Source organism: Phaethon lepturus, unplaced genomic scaffold, assembly GCF_000687285.1.
Source record: "Phaethon lepturus isolate BGI_N335 unplaced genomic scaffold, ASM68728v1 scaffold16554, whole genome shotgun sequence".
In the NCBI taxonomy this organism is placed as follows: Eukaryota; Metazoa; Chordata; class Aves; order Phaethontiformes; family Phaethontidae; genus Phaethon; species Phaethon lepturus.
In genome coordinates, this window is record NW_010534134.1 from 56,343 (window position 1) to 65,986 (window position 9,644).

Genomic DNA, 9,644 nt, shown 5'->3' on the forward strand with positions numbered 1-9,644 from the left:
TGTCTCTTGTTTATTAGCACTTCTTGTTGAAGAACTGTAGTATAATCATTAATATGCTTATGGCCCAACCCATGTAATTGGGGCATGAGCAAATTTATCTTCTTAGGTCTTGTCCTTGGGCGTAGCACCAACTCCATATTCACTCTCTCCTGCTGGATGTGGGAGCAAGAATAAATCTGTATGTTTTTAACACTGGTACAACCATCCCCAACATTGCAGAACGCTATAGGGGCCGTATGGAGAATGTACAGGTTATGGCTGTGCCAGGTAAGAGGGACATCATCGACTCATTCACTCCCTCTTAGCCTGTTTTGTGCCTTTTAAATTCTGCAAAGTGACAAGAGGGTCCTCCTGCTATGCACATTTTTTGAAGACCTCCAAGCAGAATGACCTCCTTCTCTGTTCCCTTGGTGAGAGGACACCTTTCTGTCTCCAGTGAAATGAAGCAAACAATAACATCTGCTAGTCCAGGGGGCATCTTCCAGCAGTGGAAGCTTACAGGTTTTGCCTGGTATTTCCCCTCTTCCTAAAGCACATGTTAATGATTTTGACCTTTCTAGTAATTTGATTCCAAAAACAGTATTACAGCAGCTGAGCACTAAGCTGTCATTTTGAAGAGAACATTATTATCTCTCTGAGATCAAAGCAAAGAGCAGCTTGTTCAAGCCTGTGTGGAGATCCCCTCACGTATGAAGATCCTCCTCTCTTATCTCTCTGTGTCCTCAGCTCTGGGCCTGCTGTCAAGAAGTTCCAGTCTGGTTGGCCAATGTAAGGATAAATCTGCTGCCAATTCTTTGCATCAGTGTAGTATAAAAAAGCTCTAGGAGAGCCAAGCTGGTTGAATAGTTTGGGGTGATACCAAAGGAATCCTTGTATACACGTACCTAAGATGGAGGTGGATGTGTGTGAAAACATTTGCTCACGGTGTGCAAGAGTTGAAAGGACATTTGGGCTATTTGCAGATAGATCAGAAAGTGCTCCCTGCTTGCCTTAAGCAGAAGCTGGCTCATGTGGAAGGTCTCCTTCCAGATCTGTGTTCCCTTGGCTCCTCCCACAGTGTGAATAATCCCTAACATTTCTGTGACTCAGTGGATTTGCGATGGAAATCACGACAATGTTTTCAGAGTCCCAGTCTAATACCTGAGCCCCGACAAGATTCTTGCCCCCACAGCTCTGGCATTTTGCATAGTTATGTAACACCTCTTACTCATGGCACCGAAATCAGGAGTATGTCCGCATAGTGAGGAACTAGTGAAATTCAGAGTAAAATACAAACCTCCCTTTTGTTCACTCTTGAAAACCTTTTCATTTATGTTTGAGTTTGCAACATTTTTATGGTTGTGATTTGCAGATAGCTTGCTCTATTGGTGGGAACAATAAAGTCACAGCTTTATTTTTAACTTCTTGCTTTTGCATTGCAAAATTCAAGTTACTGTGTAGAAAGTAAGTCCAATTAGCTGCTTTATGAGACTAACATGAGCATCTGCCTTCAGCTTGGCTATTTCATCCCATCTTCTGCCAGTCCCTTTCCTCCTGTTCCCCAAATGCTTATTAAGAACAGCAGTTGGAAGAGCAGATGTGTAAAAAAGTGGAAGAAGTAATCTCATCCATACAAACCCCTAAGGCCATGGCTGTGTTTCTTATATCAGCTGAACAGAAAGCTGCTGTCCTCAGAAAACTCATAACAAAAATCATTCAGGAGGCTCACTGCTCAGTGCAGAGCAATGTCTGTTCTCAATGCCATTTCTGTCTGCTCCTTTATGGAAAGTGTTCTTTCTGCTGTGCGTGGTAGAGGTGGTTCTCCCAGGTTAGATGGAGCATTCACAGCCATGTGCAGAGGCCACAGAGCCTCATCACCAGGCAGGTAGGCTGCAGAATGGTCACAAGAGGACTATTCAGATATTTTTGTGTTATATTCAAAGACGGGATTTTACTTGGTAACTGAAGGTAGGGGTAAACCACTTTGCAGTGAGTTCACATATATGAATGCAAATAGGATTTGAAAGTGGTAGGCGTGCATGTCTTGCATGTCTGCACCATCTGCCTTCTCTGGGCCATAATCACCTTTTCTGAGAGGTTGTATCAGCCACTACTGCTCTCTGTAATAATCATAGTAGCACTGACGGCACTGTTCATGTATTCATACAACCACGGCCTCCCATAGCGAAAGCTGCCACCCTTAAGGCTACGGACTTGAAAGCAGACCCACCTGCAGACTGCTGTGCCGGCAGCTGTAGAGCGGGCAGAGAAGCCAGGGCCAGAAAAGCAGTCATGCATTGCAAAGCCACTATCAGGCTCATGCATTGCAAAGCCACTATCAGGCTCTGTTTCACAGGTGAAGAAACTGAGACAGATGGAGGGCAAGTGAATTGCTCAGAGTGGTATGAGTAATATCACTGGCAATGCCCAGTCTTGAAACTAAGCCTGGCTTAGGCCAGGTTCTGTGCAACGTGCACCGGACTGCAACATCCGTGGGCTCCTCACTCTTGCCCCAGAGAGAGTCACTGCAGACAGCTGGTGCAGCCGACACTGTGGTTGTATCACTGGGTTGGCTCTGATCCGACAGTACTGCTGAGGGGCCTTCCCCTTTCTTTCTCCTGAGGGTGTCTACAGTGAGAAAGTATCTGATTCTTTACACAGTCGGTGCTCTTAAATTGAAATAAACCCTTCGGGGTTTTGGTCCTGTTCAGATCAGTCTTCCCTTTTTGGGCACATGATGTGGTTGGGTGACTGAATGATTTATAGGTAACACCTGTCAGAAGCAGAGACATTGACATTTAAAGAGTCAGTAAGGATAAAACAAAGGCTTTGTTGTTTGCTGATGCTCCAAGAATAGGCTGCACTGAGAGCAAGCACACCTTGTATTTCCCCTCTGCCCCTTGTCCCTTTGGTAGCCCTTCCCAATCCACTCCAGTCTGCGATTTCCACTTCTTTCTTCCCTCCTTCACTCCCTGCAACTGGCTGCCTCACAGAGCATGAAGCTCAGGTGCTCCATGCACTGGTTACACAGAGGTTTCAGTAGACCATGGGCAAAAGTTGAAACTATCACCTTTTTTGCAGTCAGATGTATTGCAGTGTGATGAATCAGGACTCTCCCCAACCTCTTCTAACTGGGAGCCTGGCATGGGCCAATCTGCCTCATTCCTGGACCTCTGAGTAACTCTTTTCTTCCCAATTTCTTTGTTCCATTTGCCTAGGTCTCAGCATCTGCTAGACCCCTCTCTCTGACTAAAGAGCATTCTCACCCATGAGCCCTATTTTGGACTTGACTTTCCTCCTAGTCCTCCAGCTTGACCAGGCCGTGAGCTTGAGGAGACTGGTCAGGTAGGCCGTCCAGTCTGCAGGGAGTGAGGGCTGTACAGGAGAGGCATGATGGAAGTCAACCCAGATGGTATTTTTGGCAGCAGTTTAATTACCCATGAAGTGATGTGTACCCATCCTGGGCCACATCTAATCTGCCAGTTCTTCTTGTCTTTCGGGAAAAATGACGGGGTAGAAAAGAGCCAAACAGATTAGCTTGTATTGGAGCTAAGACTTTTACGGCTCGTATGGGTCTTTTAGGGCTCACATGCCTATGTCAGGCTAACCCATGATTCATTGACTTTTCTGGTTATTCAGATTTTGCCTAGCTGTCTATCATCCTAGGAACCAGCTAGTTTCCTGAAAACTAATTCTCCCTGCCATCACTGCCATTTCAACCCAGTACCTTTGGCAATCCCAGGACACTTCTCTTACTGTTTGGTAAGCTTGGGTCTGGCCTAGATAAACTAGGAGACCTTGCTATTGAATAGCCCAACCCTCTTTGCACTGATTAGCTGTTAGGCTAAAGTATTTGGATGCTCTAGGTGACATGCTTCACTTTTGAGACAGAGAAGAGCACAAATATACACACAGAAACTACCAAATGATGAAAAGCAAAGAGGTTTCTAAAGTTCTCTTTTCAGATTGGTAACTTGCAATCCAGTGTTAACGGTGTGTTGCTCATGTATCCAGAAAAGATATTTAGGAGGAAGAGGGAGTTGCACATTTCTGGAGCTAGATGTATTGGAAAAGATAAATAGCTCCATCCCATAGTAACACTAGTCAGTCAGGCGTGTGCTGTGTGTCACTCAGTGGAGGAGTGCTGGCTGCACTGCACAGCATCTCTGCTGTCACTGACAGTAGCTTCAGGCCTGTATTCCTCACTTATCTTCCCATCATGACTGTCTTCTGCACCTTCCATCCTTTAGTATCAAGCTGCTCCCTGCCTCTGGATTAGAAATCAGCTCTGGAAGTACATCCCTTTTCTCAACTGGGCCATGCTTTTTGTGCCTCTATGCCTTTTGCAGTCTCACATTGCTGCCCACTTTCACACTTTTAATGTCCTTTATTTCTTCCCACCCCTCTCCCCCCCCTGAAAAATATTATTTCAGCATTATAATAGTATTTGGCACTTCTTTGAAAAACATTTTTAAGCCATAATCATGTTTTCTTCAGGTTTTTATGGTTTTAGCCATCTCACAATGCCAGTGGAGAAAGTGAAGCTAAGCACACTTAGTGATCATCCCAGAAAATGTTCATGTCAAAATCAGAAGCAGACTTCAAGGTATCTCAGTCTCAGTGCATGGTTCTGGCTCTCTTGCAGGGCATGGACACTGCACTCTGCTCCAAGCCACTCACAAGGTGGCAGTTCCTGCCATCACAGATCCGCTAGTGGGATGGATGGGCTGTGCCAGCCCCTTGTAATCTGCTCCAGTGCAAAGTCAGCTGGGAAGGCAGGTTGGTGAGCCTACAGGTAGGTGAGAGTCATTTGCAGGGTCCCATCACCAGCCCAGTTTTGGGGGTACCAGCAAGCAGCTGGCTCTGCAGGAATATTCCAAATCTTTTCCAGGTGCTTGAAACACATGCGTGAAAGCCATGGGCTAGGCAAGAGGGAAGGATGTGATAAATTGGTGAGATCTTTTATTTGCCCCTTCTGACCTGTATGATACTATCATTAACTGATGCTGTTCTTTCAGAGCATGAGCAGGCCTTGTGTCAGCCTCAACACAAGGGTGAGCGTAGCTTGGCTACCTGGAAATACCTATGTGCTTTGGTTTATTGTGGGGAGTGTAACAGAAGGGAATAAAAAACATTTCTCCCATTTATGGAGGGTAGTCTGTCTGTCTGCTGTATATTGTTCCTCCTTGGACAAAGCTGTTGAGTGGCTGTCAGCACACTGAAGGCTTTTAAATATAATATAAAGCCAACCTAAACTTCCCTCATCTGGTCTGGATAATCTGACTGATCTCACCATTCCTGCCGAACAATGGAAAATTGCCTGAATATTTAAACATGTATTGTTCTTAGGGAAACAAAATGTTCAGCTAGTTTGGTTGCCTTAGCAACAACCACTTCTAAAAATACAAAAGAGACAATCCACAAAATAAGTGAACGTGTAGAACAGGCAAGGAGAGAAAATGCTTCTTTCTCCCTGACCCAGAGCAACTGAGTTGTGGCCATAAAATGCTTTCATTTAAATCTCAGTGAAGGATTTAGGGTGTATCTTCACACACTTGTTGCACAAGTTTAATTTTTAATAGTTTAGAACATGACTAATGTTAAACCTGTGCAAGTCCCTGTGACATCTCTCTTATATTGGCTCCAAAGTGATGCTGTCGATGGTACAGTTAGAGTGATGTGAGCCCAGAAAGCACAGATCACACCAGTAGTAAGCTGCAGGTCACAACGATGGTTGCTCTGTGTTGTGGGAGCAAGGGGGCTAAAACTGTAAGGATTAATTAAGAACAATCAAAGGCCAACCTGAGATAGACCTTTTGAAGGCAAGTAAAAGAAACAACAAACAACTCCTTTGTGACATGATGTGGAAAGGACCTGTGCAACCTTGGCAAAAGTAATGAGGGCATCATAGGTGTGACCCAAGGACAGCATGAATTAAACAAGTAACACTTAAGTTTTCAGTAATCCTGACAATGGAGAACACAGGGCAAGCACTGTGTGTGTAGAAAAGGAAATGACTGCATTTGAGATGAAACAAGAATGTAAGCATCTTGATCAGCTCCAGTCACAGGGACCAGAATATCTCAGAATATTGAGATAACTGGCATATGAAATGGCAAGTTTTCCAGGGTGGATTTTTAATTATCTATCAAGTTGGTGGTGGCACTGTCTGACTGCAGAATAACAGATGCAGTACTTCTGTTATCTCTAAGACAAGGAAAAGTGTGTAATCTAGCGAAATGCAGACCCATTATTCTGTCCACCACAGTGTGTACAGATTTAGTGCCAATCTATAGGAGGGAATAATAAAAAAAAAAGTGAGGCAAATGAACAATGAGGTACAATGCAATATTAGTTTGTTGAAGGCAGAGCATGCCAGAAACTCGATATTTTTCTTTGATAAGACAACTATTTTGGATAGGGGAAATGATAGAGACCTTATCTGTGCAGACTAAAGTACTTGACACAGTGCCATATGTGAAATTAATAGCCAAAATAGAAGTTATGAAAAGTTAGAAGGCAGATAAAGAGCTGGCTGATGGAGAGACAAAGTTAGGTTGCACAGAAAGGGAAGGTATCAGGTTGGAAGAATGGAGTTAAGTAACTGGCTTTTTTAGTGCATTAGCTTTAATATGCAGAAATGTATTGGCATCTGTAACAGCAACACCGTGGTGGCTCAACAACTGGAAATGCCAGAGAAGGACAAAAGCTTGCACTTAGTAATATATTACACTGTCAGCACACAGTGACTGTGACCCCCAACATGTTGCAATTGTGAAAAGCCAAATAATACCCTACAACATATCCAGAGAGAGGAGGAAGAGTGAATAGTGGTATGCAGGACTCAGGAGAGATCTCATCGGAAAAATGGAGTGCAATTCTTATCACCTACTTACTAGAAATATGCGTTCCAATGGGAACAGGTGAAGAGAAGAGCGAGCAGACGATATCAGGAGCAGGGAGACTCCTGGCCTATGTGGAGGGACTTGGACAGACTGGCTTTTACAGCCAGCAAAGTGAAGGATGAGAGAGGCTGTATTTCCTCTCTATAAATGTACCAGGGTGTAAAAATCAGAAGAAGAGGAAGTTATTAAAACTGAAGGACAAATATATGCCATGAACAAGTGAGTATAAACTGACCATAAAGGAATTTGGCCTGGAAATTAGAATAAAGCTTCTAGCCATTGGAGCAATGAGGTTTGACAACAGACTCTAATGGGAGAGGTGAGGAAAGGAGGCCAGCATGCTTTAAGAGGTTTTCTCTCAAATGAAAGATGTTTCATACTGTGGCTTCCTGTGATAGCACTCAGTGACCAAGAGGTTTCTAGGGCTATATTTGCCTATTCACAAATCAGTTTGGTGGCATCCGTATCCGAGAGGTTCTCCGCTTTACCTAAACTTAAGTCTATGCTTTCAACCATACTAGTACAACTCAGGGTGCAAAACAATGATTCACTGGAAAACACTTGGTGGGGAGAGAATGACAGCAGGGAAAGGAAAATAGTATTTCAGCAGAAAGCCTTTATCCTTCCCTGGTACTGAGGGACACAAGATAACACCACATTTGCAAATGGGGGATACAGCCCTATGATGCTGATGCCAACAGATGAGCCCAAAGAGCTTCCTAAAAATATAGTAACTGCATACACTGTGTCTAGACCCATTGTGGAGACAGAGAGCCCCAACTCTCTTCCAGTCTGTTTCTGTTTGCTTTCCCCCATGAACTGTGACTGTGTTGAGGCTGTTCAGATGAAAGCCACATTTTTTCTGGATGTTGTTCAGCCTGGTTTTTATCATTTACAAGGTGGTTTCCATGCTGTATTTGTGCTCCTTGTGACATTTGTCACAGTTCCTCTCAGAGAAACTTTTTACAGGAGAGGAACTGATGTTCAAGCCAATGGGATGACTTGCCTAAAGTTGCTTGGGTAGTCCATAGTAGAACAGATTGTCTACCAAATCCCCATTCCCTGCCTAACCACAAAGCCAGTGTCTCTGCTACCCTTTCTTCCTTGTTTCATTTTCCCCTTCCAGGGGGGAAGTCTGCTTCTGTCAAGCTCACTCATGTCCTCTTCATTCCCTTCTTCTCCTTGCCAGCTGAAGCACATGGCTCACGTGCCCTGCTGCAAGCCTCTGCCCTCTGATTTCTCATGGTTCTCCACTTGCTCCATCCATCACTCTCATGGCTCTTACCATTGTATATCAGCACAGCAACAGCACAGGAGTGTTTAGGATGAAAATAAAAGAAACGAGTTATTGTGACTCCAGCTGAGGCAGTATGTATGTACAAATGGGAAGCAGGGCTTTGGGAGAGCCCTGGGCAGGTTTCTTGGTTTATACAGTGGATAGAAGCTAATATGACAGACTTAACAGATCTTGCTCGTCACGGGTAAAACTCATGCAATTAATTCCTACCTTGCGCTCCCCTCAGCAGGCAGCTTTTGCTCTGTGTTTTCTCTGCAGCATTGCAGCCTCTGTCTCCCCTGTGCCCCAGCTGCCATGCCAGGCACCGCTGGCGAGTGTGATCTGTGATCCACTGCAGACCATCTGGGGGGACAGGGGTGCCACAGAGCAGGACACAAACCTCTCGTGTTGTCATGTGAGCCAGTGGGCCACATGCAGTTCCCATCAGTGTAATGCATGGAAGAGAAAAAGAGTTGGCAGAGCAGAAAGCAAAGGCAGTGGGTACTGCAGTTGCTATGCAAGACTTGAAATGATCTGAAATGACTATTCTGGAGGGATCTATAATGCAAGGAAACTCACATGTGCGTATCCTTCAACAGGCAGAGTGAGCTGTAGCTCATCTCTACGTGTACTTTGATTTGGAAAAACAGCTAATTATATATCATTCACACTCTACTGTAATTATTCTGTCTCCAGGAACAAAGCTTATGTGCAGTGTTGAAAGGGTCTGTCAATGCCACTGCAGCCCTCTGGTTGAGCAGGCTTGTGCGAGCCTGGTGTTTTGAGTAGGGAGATTTTCTCTGAAGTATCAGAACTGTTATGTGTTCAAGTTGTGATGAGAATGGAGACCTTTCTCATCATGTGTGTGTCTTTCCAAGCAGGAAGTCTCAAAAGCAACTGTGATATGGTGAATGTAATATCTGACTATACAGCCAGTTACAGAGATTCTTGCCTTTCACAATCTTCCTGTCACTTTCCCATTTATACGGGTGTAACTTTTGGTGCAATTGCAGCAATTGCTTACAACGAAAAAGAGTTAGTTATGTATAAATGTGGTCAGTGCTGTAAGTGTCTTGAGAAATTATTAATCGTAATGGACCAGATCTTCAAATGAATCAGGTTAATATTTGTCTCACAAAAAAGTGTGCAGGGCAAGGTGACACAAGCTAACATTTTACCCAGCTAACCTTCACCCTGCAGAAAGATGAAAATGGATCAAAGGAGAATGTTATTAAAAGGAGTTTAGGATTTGTGCTATGTGTGCCAAAGGTATATGTCCCTTGGAGATTGATACAGTGCCCAGAGATTTAGATGTGCTCTCCGCATCTGCTCCTAAGTAGCAAGAGAAGGAAAAGACATAAAGCTGGGTGTTTCATGTCAGTGCTTATGAACTTGTTGGTTGTCCAAAGACCACAGGTGCTTGGTAAGATGTTAAAGGTTTTCTACAAAATACTGTAAAAATACACACTGAAAGAAACTACACA